We start from the raw sequence: 12,872 nt of genomic DNA, 5'->3' as shown, positions 1-12,872 counted from the left end.
TCACAGGGGTTCACCACAGTGCTCAGCTCGTGAGATGGATGATGGATGACCTTCGAGGTCATGGGGAGCAGTACTTGGGACAGAGCTAAGGCCCACAGGACTCCAGAGCCCTGAGTTGCCCCTTCCTGGCCAAGTAGCCCTGAGTCACTCACTTACTCTTGCAGCTCCGGGTTTCCTTGTCCTGAAATACAACCTAATAATTGTTCCTGTCTCTCAAGGTGTGGGAGGGAGTGACATCATGCCTGTAAAGGTGTCCAGCAGCAGGGATGGGAACCACAAGCAGATGACTGGGACCAGGCCTGGAGCCACTGAGCAGCACTGAGAGGAGAGTGTTGTCACCACTGAGCACTGGGGGTGGGGACAGTCAGAGACAGAGATGGCACAAGTTCATCTGGCTGCAGATAGAACAGGGGACAGTGGGGTATGGTGTTTCAGTTCTGGTAGGAGAAGGGAAGTCTAACCTGGGAACTGCTACACACCACTGAAGGACCTGCTGTCACTCATAGAGCTAAGCAAGAGGAGGGGATGGACAAAATAAAGTCACAGTCCTTGAGACCAGAGAAATCACTGTGCTTGGGAACACACTGGGGGGAATAGCAGTGCCAGGGGATTCTGGTCAGGGTCAGGCATCAGAATGGGAAGCCAACCAAACCATCTCACCAGCCTGGCCATGGAACTCTGTCTTTTTAAAGATTTATTTTTATAGCTGAGAAGAAGTCCTTGGGACTAGAGTTTATGGATGTGGATGCGGGCAACTGAACTCAGGTTCTCTAGAAGAGCAGCAAGCTTTCTCTGTATTGCTTTGGAGGCTGTCCTGGAACTAGCTCTGTAGACCAGGCTGGCCTCGAACTCACAGAGATCTGCCTGCCTCTGCCTCCCGAGTGCTGGAATTAAAGGCATGGACCACCAACGCCCGGCAACCATAGGACTTTTTTGTTGTTGTTGTTGTTTGTTTTTTTAAAGATATATATATATATATATATATATATATATATTATATTAGATTTTATTTATTTATTATGTGTATAGTCTTCTGCCTGCATGCCAGCACAGGGCACCAGATCTCATTCAAGGTGGTTATGAGCCACCATGTGGTTGCTGGGAATTGAACTCAGGACCTCTGGAAGAACAGTCAGTGCTCTTAACTGCTGAGCCATCTCTCCAGCCCACCATAGGACTTTTTAAGAGGCAGATAAAGACGGCTTGGCTTGTCGACACATGCCTGTAAACCCAGCATTCAGGAGACTGGAGGAGTTCTTCAAGTTCAAAGTCAGTCTGGGCTATATAGCAATACTTTGTCTCAAACAAAGGTTGAAAAGGGGTACAGCTTTAATCCCCCAACTCAGGAGGCACGGGCAAGTGATCCCTGTAGTTCAAAGCCAGCCTGGTCTACATAGCAGGACCGTCTCTCAAAAAACAAAACAAACAAAAGGAAAAAACGAAAGGAAGGAAAGCAGGCAGGCGGGGACCCTGGAAAGATGGCTCAGTGGTTAAGAACACTGAATGCTGTTCTAGAGGCCCTAAGTTCAATTCCCAGCACCCACATGTGGGCTTATAACCATCTATGATTAGTCTCATGGAATCTCATACCCTCTTTGGTGTGCATACAGGCAAAAAAATGCCCATATACATAAAATACATAAATAAATAAACCCCTAACATAAAATTGGCCTGGCAGTGGTGGTGAACACCTTTAATCTCAGCTCTTGGATCTCTGTGAGTTTGAGGACAGCCTGGTCTACAGAGTGAGTTCCAGGACAGCCAGGGCTACACAGAGAAACCCTGTCTTGAGAAAACAAAAAAAAAGAAAGAAAGAAAAAGAAAACAGGCTGGAAGTGGACTAGTAGTGTGCCCTCCTAGTGCGCAGGAGGCCCTGGGTTGAATGTCTAGTGCAGAAAAACGAAACAGAAGCTCACAGCACGGAATTCCAGCCTCACCAGGTTCAGGGAGCTGTCGGGGCATTTTGTTGGTCTGTTTGTTTAGACAGGGTCTCAACACAGTAGCCCAGATTCTCAGCAATCCTCCTGCCTCAGCTGAGTGCGGCCTTTTCACCGATACCTTGATAATTGCCTCTGCCTTTTACCTCTTGACCTGCAGTGAGGAACCCCACAGCGAACTGCTTCTCTGAGACTGCTGAGAGCCCAGCAGGCCGTCTTTCTCAGACACATCTAAGACGTGCACGCCCTCTGACCTCTTGGAGTCCATCCTAGAGAGACATGCACAAGAGTGCACAGGACAACCCCATGGGATGCTCACAGCAACACGGTGAGTCATAGTGACCTTGATGCCTAAGTAAAGTATAACATGCCTGTGCCTTGGAGAGCTAGGCAGTCAGGAAAAAGGCTTAGGAGGGCACACTGGAGGAAGTATCGCTATGACACATTGCAGAGAGTACCTAGCAAGATTCTTCAGGAAGTTATGTGTGGTATGTATACGAGGGAGGCCTTGGAAGGAAGGGGGAAGGGCGGTTTCCCCTGCAGAAGAATGTCCTTGTATAATGCAGGTAAAGTAGATTCATCTGTAGAATAAATCCATAAATACTCAACTAAGCAGTGGGAACGAAGGGGGCGTTGTTGGTTGGCTGGATTGAGATGGGGTTTCATGCACCATAGGCTGGCCTCGAACTCACTACATAGCTGGTTCCAGGACAGCCAAGGAAGGCTACACAGAGAAACCTGTCTCAAAAAAAAAAAAAAAAAAAACAAAAAAAAAAAAAAAAAAAAAAAAACACCACAACAAACAACAAAAAAAGCCAGGCAGTGGTGGCACATGCCTTTAGTCCCAGCACTCAGGAGGCAGAGGCAGCTGGATCTCTGTGAGTTTGAGGCCAGCCTGGTCTACAGAGTGAGAGCCAGGACAGCCAAGGGGTACACAGAGAAATCCTGTTTTGAAAAACCAACAAAACCAAATCAAAGCAAACTTATGTATGTTACTGCCCCCAGCATGCTCTTGATTTTGAAGGTGACACCAGGGAAGATTTTTTTCCTCCACATTGTGGAACTGAGCAACTGAGGAAACTGGTGGACAAAGGCCAAACACTAACAAAATGAATCAGAAGCTGCTGAGGGCTTAAGAAGCAGATGGGGATGCCCGCCATGTGGGACAAACTTCCCGCTTGGCCTCCCAAGGCCCTGGCAGCCCTTCACACATGTTGTCCTGCATCTAGCCATGCTCTTGGTGGGTGCTTTTGAACACCCTCATCAGATTGCTAGGTGATGGCTCTGGGTGAAATGAAGCTGAAGCTGGAATTCAGACCTAGGGCAGTTTTCAGTTCTGCCTTGAAGCCCTTGGCTTGGGCGGGGACACACCTTCTACCTGAAATGTTTGAACTTAAGAGGAAAATGCCTTAGTCAATAACCCTGCCAGTCATACCTGTGGCGCTCTCCAGACACAAACAGGTCTGGAATTACAAGGGGGAATCTGATCTAAGATCAAAACAAAACAAAAGGCCAGTGATGGTACATGCCTACAATTCCAGCACGCAGGAGGCTGAGGCTGGAAGACTGTGAGTTTGAGGCCAGCCTGGGTTAACAGTAAGTTCTGGGCTAGCTTGGTCTAGAGTGTGAAACTCTGTCTCAAACAAAACAAAAAACAAGATAGCAAACAAACCAACCCACAAAGCCTGTCTCCTGGCCAGTTGCTTGCAGAGAGTTGTCAGGGGAATCCAGGCCCCAAGGGTGGCTGGCACAGGCAAGGCCCTGCCCACTTGGGTGTACCTGTGTGCTCCTAGGCCTCCTCTGAGGTACCCTCCTGGGAACTGCCTCTGGCTGGCTTTGTTGTTGTCCCCAAACCTCTGTCACTGCTGGTTTAGTTTTACATAAGCTTGGCATTCCTTGAGTTTTTTTTTTTTTTTTTAAAAAAAAAAAAAAAAAAAGAGTTTACTTCTTAAATGTCTGAGGGAAAAAAGAGTTCTGCAAACTCTCCTGTCCCCTTCCCTCTTGTCACTAGTCTCTTTCCCATGGCTGACCCCTCCTTGCTGCTCAGGTGTGGGCTGTGAGACAGAGGCTTCTGGAAGGTTCTGGAAGGCAATGAGCTTTGCAACCTGAGTCTCAGCTCATCTTATACCTGTGGGTTGTTTCAGAGCAGAGAAAAACACTTGATTATTCTTTCTACCTTTAAAGGAACAATCCAGGCCAGGAAATGGTGGAGCGTTCAGAAAGCAGAGGCAACCGTGTCTCTGTGAGTTCAAGGCCAGTCAGAGATCCTTGAGATCCTTTCTCAAAAAATAAATTAAAAGTCGGGGGGTGGTGGCTCACATCTTTAATCCCAGCACTCGGGAGGCAGAGGCAGGAGGATCTCTGTGAGTTCGAGACCAGCCTGGTCTGCAAGAGCTAGTTCCAGGACAGCCTCCAAAGCCACAGAGAAACCCTGTCTCCGAATAAAAAAAGAAAAAAATTTAAATTTAAAAATACAGTAAAATGGTCTTAAGCTAAGCACAGATATCTGTGTGCCCCATGCCCTGTAGAGAACAGTAGAGAACAGCAGGGACTCTCTAACAGGACAGGGCCAGGGATTTGCCTTCTGTGATTGCATTTGCAGATCTGCAGAATCCCCCGAGAAGCTGAGCATGTGATACACACTTGGGAGGTGAAGCAGGAGTATCTGAAATTCAAGGCCAACCTTGGCTAAATAGCAAGTTTACATGCTGTCCCAAACACAAACCTCCAAATTTACAAGATGAAGGTAACAGTGATGGTGTATGATTTTTATGAAGATGGTGTGGGGTTTGCTGGGAACTTAGAGTCTCAAAACCAAAGAAAGGAAACCTATAAGCAGCCATGCCCTGAGGGGAGGAGCCAACAGGAATGCCTGCTCATCAGGTGAGTGTCCAGGTCAGAGGAAAACCTTTGGGAACAGTTCTCAATCCATCATATAGGTCCCGGGATTAAACTCAGGTCATCAGGGTTGGTGGCAAAAGCCTTTACCCACAGAGCCATCTCGGAAGCACTCTCTGTCTCTTAAGGGTTGAGCTGTATGAAGTATAGTGACAATTTGTTTTCCAGTGCTAAGGTCCAAAGGCAAGGGCTCACACATGCTAGACAAGCAGTCTACTGCTGAGCCACACCCTAGGTCAGAGGCAGGTTTTTTTTTTTGTTGTTGTTGTTGTTGTTTTTTTTTTTTTCCTAGAGCTTCCTGTATACTGGGCACCAAGTCGAACATGTTAGGAGCATTGCATCAGGTCCACATGACAGACCTGAGGGGCAGGGCAGGCATATTACTAACCCTTATATAAATAAGGAAGCTGGGCCCTCACGGCAACTCAAATCTGTAATCTCAGCCCAGAGCAGCCCAGGAAGGATCCCTGTGAGTCTGAGGCCAGCTTGGGCTACCTAGTGAGACCCTGACTTCTGCACCTCTTCAAGCCTTGGCTGGCCCCTTCGAGGAACAGAAGTCCCGTGTGTTAACACCAGACTCCGGTTGGAATGCCTGGGAATACTTCCCACAGAGCCAACAGCTGCCATGGTGGTGCTGATGCTGATGCTGTCTCTTCCAAATGTCCCTGCTCTAGATCAAATTTGTGCCTTCGTAGAGGATATGCTGAAGGTTTACTTAAGACAGAGGCAGATGGATCTCTGTGAGTTCAAGACCAGCCTGGTCTACAGAATGAGCTCCAGGACTGCCAGGGCTACACAGAGAAACCCTGTCTCAAAAAACAAAACAAGACAAAAAACTAAAACCAAACAAAGAAAAAGACCTGTGACTGTAACACCAGCTTCAGGAGAGGCAGAAGCAGGAAGGTCAGAGCCTGCCTGGAGATCTTAATTAGGTTTTCTTTCAACTTTCTTCCTTTCTTCCATTTTATTTTATGTGCATTGGTGTATTGCCTACATGTGTGTCTATGTGAGGGTGTCAGGTCCCCTGGAACTTAGTTACAGACAGTTGTGAGCTGCTACATGGGTGCTGGGAATTGAACCTGGGTCCTCTGAAAGAGCAGCCAGTGCTCTTAACCTTTGAGCAATCTCTTCAGCCCTCTTTATTTCTTTCAAGGTTTATTTATTTAGAGAGAGGTTCTCACTGTGTGGCCCTAGCTGTCCTAGAACCCACTATGTAGACCAGGATAGCCTTGAACTCACAGAGATCCACCTGCCTCCGTCTCCCTAATGCTGGATTAGAGCCCTGCACTGGCTCTACATGCCTGGCTGTATCATATGTATACTAGCGCCCCTGAGGCCGGAAGAGGGTATTGCTAGAACTGGAGTTACAGACAGTTGTGAGCCACCCTATGGATCCTTTAGGGGGGGCAACCAGTGCTCTTAACCTCTCTGCCTTCTCTCCAGCCCCTTAGTTAAGTTTTCTATTGCCGTGATAAAAATACCAAAACCAAACTGAGTGTGGTGGCACAAGGCACACACCTTTAGTCCCAGTGTTCATTTGGGAGGCAGAGGCAAGCAGATCTCTGTGAGTTCAAGGCCAGGCTGGCCTACATAGTGAGTTCCAGGATAGCCAGGGCCACACAGTGAGACCCTGTCTCAAAAACAAACAAGCCAAAAACTCCACCATGACCAAAAAGCCACATGGGGAAGAAAGGGTTTATTATTTTCTTACAACTCTCGGGTCACGAGTGTCACTGGGAGAAGTCAGGTGGGAGCTCAAGCAGGAATTAGCAGCAGGGACTGAGGCGCCATAGAGGAACACAGCTCACTCATGGCTTGTTCAACCTGCTTTCTTCTAGCACCCAGGCCACCGGCCCAGGGGTGGTCCTGCCCACAATGGGCTGGGCTCTCCCACATTAACCAAGAAAATGCCCAACAGGCTTGCCCGAAGGCCAGTGCATGGAGGCATTTCCTCAGTTGGGCTTCCCTCTTCCCAAATAACGGGTATCAGGTTGTAAAATAAGGAGCCACACTCAGTTTGGACTAAGGAGTGTGCTCAGGCTTAGGCAATGTAGTGGGATCCTGTCTCAAAATAAAAAATACAAAAAGGACTGGGGATATAGCTCAGGGGTGGGAGAGCTGCTTGCCTGATTCTGAGAAGGGAGGGAGGAAAAAGGAGGGAGGGAAGAAGGGAAGAGGGGAGAAGGACCTGGGAGCAGGGAGGGGGTTGTAAAAGAACCAGGATCTTTTAAACACTTATCACTTTCAGATAAGCTTCTTAGGGTGGTCCTAAATCCAATCATGGGTACCCTCATCGACAGACAGCCTGGAGATTCGAAAACCTACAGGGAAAAGGCCAAGATCGTGTTGGGAGAGAGACCACAGTGACTCACTGGAAGCCCCAGGAATCCTATGGTAACTGGCAGCTGCAGGAGGCTGGGAGCCGGGCTTGGAACAGCCAGTCCTTAAAAGCCTCTAGAAGGGACCAACCCTGATCACACCTTGATCTCAGATGGTTAGCTTCCAGCCTTTGAGAGGGCAGATGACTGATGTCACTTGGCTTGTGGAACACTTGGTCCCTAAGTGAGTTAGGAAGTGAGAAAGCTACAATTTCCTACACTCTGAAGTTTGAACTTCATTTCTTCCCAGATCATCAGCTGATAAGATCCTCAGGGCTGGAGAGATAGCTGGGGCATTAAAAGTTTTTACTGTCCTTCCAGAGTTCAGATCCAAGCATGCAAGCATCACAACCACTGTAACTCCAGCGCCAGCAGATTCAAAGTCCCTTCCGACCTCCTTGGGCTTTCGGGCATGCATATATGCACACATACACACAGCCAAACCGTGTTTTTATTGTTTTAAAGAGGGGAGGGCTGCGGAGGTTGCTCAGTGATTAAAGGCACTGGTTGCTCTTTCAGATGACCCAGGTTAGGTTTGCATCACCCCATGGTGGGTCCCAACTGCCCGAAACTCCACTTCCAGGGAATCTGGACCCCAGGAACACATGTGTTGTGCACGCAGGCATAATACTCACACACACACAAAGAAAACGCACCTCTTATAAAAAGTTTTTTTCTTTTGTTTTATATTTTTGAGACAGGGTTTCTCTGTGTAGCTCTGGCTGGCTGTCCTCTGTAAACCAGGCTAGCTTTGAATTCATAGATCCTCCTGCCTCTGCTTCCCAAGTGCTGGGATTAAAAGTGTATATTATCATACCTGACACACATAGATGTGTACACACACACACACACACACACACACACACACACACACATTTGTGACAGTGTCTTATGTATCACAAGCTGGCCTTGAACTTGTACATTGCTGAGGTTGACCTTGAGATGCTAAATCCTCCTGCTTCTACTCCCAAGTACTGGGATGAAGGGTGTGAGCTACCAGATAGTTTCTGCCTTGCTGGGAAGCTGGGGATGGAGTCCAGGGCCTGGTGAATGCTAGACCAGCACTCCACCAACTGAGCCACACCCCAGTTCCTCAGAACGAGTTCCAGTTATACCAAGATGGCTTCTCATGGGTCTCAGAATAAAACCCATCCTGGCCTGTGTGATGGGCCACACCAATGGTACACCATTCTCCGTCACTCAAAGCCCCTAGACTTTCTCCACCCCCAAACTGTCTCATACCCAAGACAATGCCTGTACACACTAGGGAGATATGACACCCCAGCCCATGGCTTTCTCTGTCTTCCTCACATATGAGAGTTCTCTTGCCTTCACCCTTGATTCTTCTCAAAGACTCCCTCCTGATCTCAACAACCTTATGGGTCGTAACGAAGTCTGCTTTGCAGAGATTCCTCTGCAAGTCCTAAGGAGAAACACACACACACACACACACACACACACACACACACACACACACACGTATGTACACACATGTATACACACACACACTCTCATTCCCATCCCCAATCCTGGCAGACCTGTAGCTGTTGTTCACAAATCCCAAGTTTCACAAGAGTGTGCCCAGCACAGAGGCTTCCATCTGGAGCCGCCTGACTCTCTGCCACAGGGCTGAAGGTGAGCCCTTGGCCTTCAGCCAGAGCCCCTGTCCATCTGCAGTCCCACAGAACCCTCACTATTGAGAGGCCTGGGCCACAAAGTGTGGGATTGGTGGCATTCTCCTATTACCCACCAAGTCCGATCACATGCTCATTGCCTGTCTGCTTTGTTCCCCTCCCCAGCTACACACCGTTTTTTTGGAGGTCGTGCTGGGGATTTATTTATACCAGGCCTCATACCGCTGAGTAAGCACTGTTCCAGGGAGCTGTAGCCCAGGCTTGCCTGTCTTCATTGTGCAAAGTTTTACTACCCAAACTAGCCTAGCATTCCACCTGTGTCTGGTTCACAGTTTCATCTCAATGAGCTCATACACACTCCACACCACATACACACATACATAATCACTTACATTCATTCTCTCTCTCTCTCTCTCTCTCTCTCTCTCTCTGTGTGTGTGTGTGTGTGTGTGTTATACACACACACACACACACACACACACACACACCTCACACAATCTAATAGCTGAAGAAATGCCCTCTCCCTCCCTCTTCCTGTGGGCCATCCTACTCATCTGGCCATCTAATCACGCTCAGCCTGGCAGACTCATTAACTCCCCACCCCACCATGCCCGCCTCCCTCCATAGATCTCACCAAAAGGAAACACAAATCCGATTCTTCCAACCCCCAGATTTAAGCATCCTTGGAGCCTCTGAGGCTTCCCCATCTGCTTCCCACAGAGGTCTCCTCCAGTCCCTGCCCAGCCCCAAGCTGGCTCGAAGCCCACCCTGTCAGCTCCCTGCCCCCTCCCAAGTGCTCTGTCCCTGGAATGCCCCCCCCTCCCCAGCGGCTCCCACTCATTCCTGCCCTGGCTGCTTCACCCAGGAAACAGGTCACCCTCCAGCTGACTTAGTCATTCTCTCTGTTCTTCCTCTTGTCTCTCTGGACCGGGTTCTGAGTAATAGCTCAAAATAGCAGCTGGTGTCTTCCCTAACACCCTCGAATGTGCCACGAACCCACCCACCAAACAAGCTCCCTTAGCTATTTCATTTGACCTGGGTAAGCAGCCCTGCCCCCAGCCGGAAGACTTAGGCCCTGCTCACAAACCCAACTCCTCAGAGGCAGCCCTGCCACACTACTGAATTAATTAATCCACAGGGCCTACCTCTGTGGCCCCACCTCCTGGGCTCAAGTGATCCCATGCCTCAGCCTCCCTAGTAGCTGGAATTCCAGGTGTGCTCCACAGTTCCCTAATGGAAGTGTCTTTTCTTCCTGCATGCCTCACTCAAAGCCAGGCCTCCTCAACCTCTCTGTTCTACTTTATTGATACTCACTGTATCAATTCACATATTTTAACTATTGTATCTTACTGCTTATTCCTTTTCCCCTTGTGGGGTTGGGATTGAACCCAGAATCACACCCACATGCATTGCAAGTCATCTACCACTGAGCTGTATCTCCAGGAACACGCCTGTGTGTGTGTGTGTGTGTGTGTGTGTGTGTGTGTGTGTGAGAGAGAGAGAGAGAGAGAGAGAGAGAGAGAGAGAGAGAGAGAGAGAGTGCTTGTGAGAGAGCAACTTACAGAAATTGGTTCTTGACAACCAGTGGTAGTGCACTCAATCCTGGAATTCTCTTTGTAGACCAGGCTGGTCTCAAACTCACAGAGATCCAGCTCCTCTGGCTCCTGAGTACAGGGATTAAAGGTGTGCGCCTCCACTGCTCGGCTGTGACGTTTTTCTCAACTACTGGGTACAGAACAGCCATTGGATAACTGTTATTACATGAAGGAAGGTGGCTGCTTCTTTCTCCAGATTCTGCCCTGAGGAGAGATGTCCCGCCTAGAGTTCTCTAGCTGGTGTCAACTCTAGTGGTCCCCCTCATTCATGATCCGGGGCCACTGATTCCAAGGGACAGTTCATGTTTCTGTCTCAAGGGTTTAATAGAACAGGAACCCTATTCGAATCCTCTGGATTCTTCATCTGACCTTCAGGTGACCATTTATGAACTGGAAAGGGTTGGGGGTGAGAGGTGAATCATTTGTCTTGTTTAACTCTGAGTTTGATTTTGAGACAAGGTCTCTGTAGCCCTGGCAGGCCTGGGCTTTCCGCCATTCTACCAATTTCATCCATCACCTTCCCAGTGCTGGGATTATGGGGTTTCCCCAGCAACTCATTTCTGTTGTTGCTACACTTTTATCTCTGCCAGTATTCCATGCATGTGGGGGTACGGTGACATTTACTTCACTAATGAAGCCTATTAAGACAATCGACAATAAAAATAATTAGACAACAGTAATGAGAGCAAAGGTGCCCTGTGTGGAGTCCTCATTCCTGTGATCTAGTCCAAGTGTGCTGTGTGTAAATTAAGACCATCAGACAATTAGCTCTTATTACCTGAATTTTACAGATGAATTAATAGAGCATCAGAGGACTTGACTAATTCCAACACTCTGTGCAGCAGACACAGGCTTTACCTGTAGCCCGAGGGCCATTCTTGTTTGTTTATTTCATTGATTGGTTGATTTTTGCAGTTTCATTCTGTAGTTCAGGACTAACTATGTAATTCAAGCTGGCTTGACATAAACTATAGCCATTTGAGAGGAGGGAAGTTCAACTGGGAAAATGCTTCCAGAAGACTGGCTGTAAGCAGGCAAGCCTATAAGGTATTTCCTTAATTAGTGATTGCTAGAGGAATGTCCAGCCCATTGTGGGTGGTGTCACCCCTGGGCAGGTGGTCCATGTCTTTAGTCCCAGCCCTCAGAGGCAGAGGCAGGTGGATCTTTGTGAGATGGAAGCCAGCCTGTTCTACGGAACTAGTTCCAGGTCAGCTAGGGCTGTTATACAGAGAAAACCAGTCTCAACCCCTGCCCCCCCCCCAAAAAAAAAGAGAAAGAAAACAGGCTTTGAAAGCCATGGGGAGCAAGGCAGTAAGCAACATTCTCCATGGCCTCTGCATCAGCTCCTGACTCCAGGATCCCGCCCTCACTGCTTTCAGTGATGAGCTGTTATATATTAGTGAGGGATTAAACCCTTTCCTCACTAAATTCATTGGTCATGGTTACATGGTCATGACAATAGGACAGGAACTAAGGCAATTCCCTGAATCCTCCTGCCTCAATTTCCCAAGGGTAGGCATGAGCCATACACCTGGCTGTTTGTTCCTCTTCTCTAAATCTTTTAAAAACTGGCCTTTTTTGGCCGGGTTGTGGTGGCACTTGCCTTTAATCCCAGCACTTGGGTGGCAAAAACAAAAAAACAAACAAACAAAAAAACTGGCCCTTTTTGGCAGTATTGGTACTTAAACCCAGGACTATGCACATGCTGGCAAGTACTCTACCAGGGAAAAGCCTCTCCTGTCCCTAAGTCATATTCTTAGACCTCTCTAAGGGCTGGGGAGATGATCGGCTCTGTCAATATAGCGCTTGCTTTGAAAGCAAGAGAGCCTGAGCTGAGATACTGAGCACTCTCATAAAAAAGTAGACTCATCTGAACAGGGGTGGGGGAGGCAGTTTCAGGAGGATCCCTAAGTGGTTCGGCCCAGGCAAACTGTGTCTTAGAAAATAAGGTGCAGGTGATAGGAGACGTGAGGTGTCAACCTGCCTTCATGTGCCTGCATATATCACACACGTCATACATACATACATACACATGCACGAACACACACATGCACATATGACACTTGAATGTGTACACACACAGACACACACACATACACACACACACACACACACACACACACACACACAGCATTCTCAGCTTGGCGTGGCCAGCCTGCAACTTACACCTGTCATCTCAGCATGTTGGGAGTCTGAAGATCTCTGCAAGCTGGAGGCTAGCCTGGGTTAAAGAGTCAGTTTCAGTTTCAGGGTAGCCTGCACAACTGTGAGAGACCCTGTCTCAAAACCAACCAACAAAAAGCTACCATTTGGACCGGAGGACAGCTCATCAGTTAAGAGCACTGGTTGCTCTTCCAGAGAACCTTGGTTTGATTCCCAGCCCCCACACAGACTCCAAGCCCAGGGGAGCTGACACCCTCCCTAGTCTCT

At 48.4% G+C, this 12,872-nt stretch overlaps 1 long non-coding RNA gene across 1 annotated transcript in view; it reads left to right on the top strand.

Moving 5' to 3' along the window:
- Window positions 1–8,110, top strand: part of LOC107980139 — a 16,356-nt gene extending 8,246 nt beyond the window's left edge. The window contains exons 2-4 of the long non-coding RNA XR_003486756.2: window positions 2,098–2,265; window positions 4,540–4,820; window positions 7,084–8,110. This is a non-coding gene — a long non-coding RNA (uncharacterized LOC107980139). The remainder of the gene's footprint in view (window positions 1–2,097; window positions 2,266–4,539; window positions 4,821–7,083) is intronic.
- Window positions 8,111–12,872: the final 4,762 nt, after the last annotated feature.

Source organism: Cricetulus griseus, chromosome 6 (genome assembly GCF_003668045.3).
Source record: "Cricetulus griseus strain 17A/GY chromosome 6, alternate assembly CriGri-PICRH-1.0, whole genome shotgun sequence".
Lineage (NCBI taxonomy): Eukaryota > Metazoa > Chordata > Mammalia > Rodentia > Cricetidae > Cricetulus > Cricetulus griseus.
This window is presented reverse-complemented; position numbering and strand designations above follow the sequence as displayed.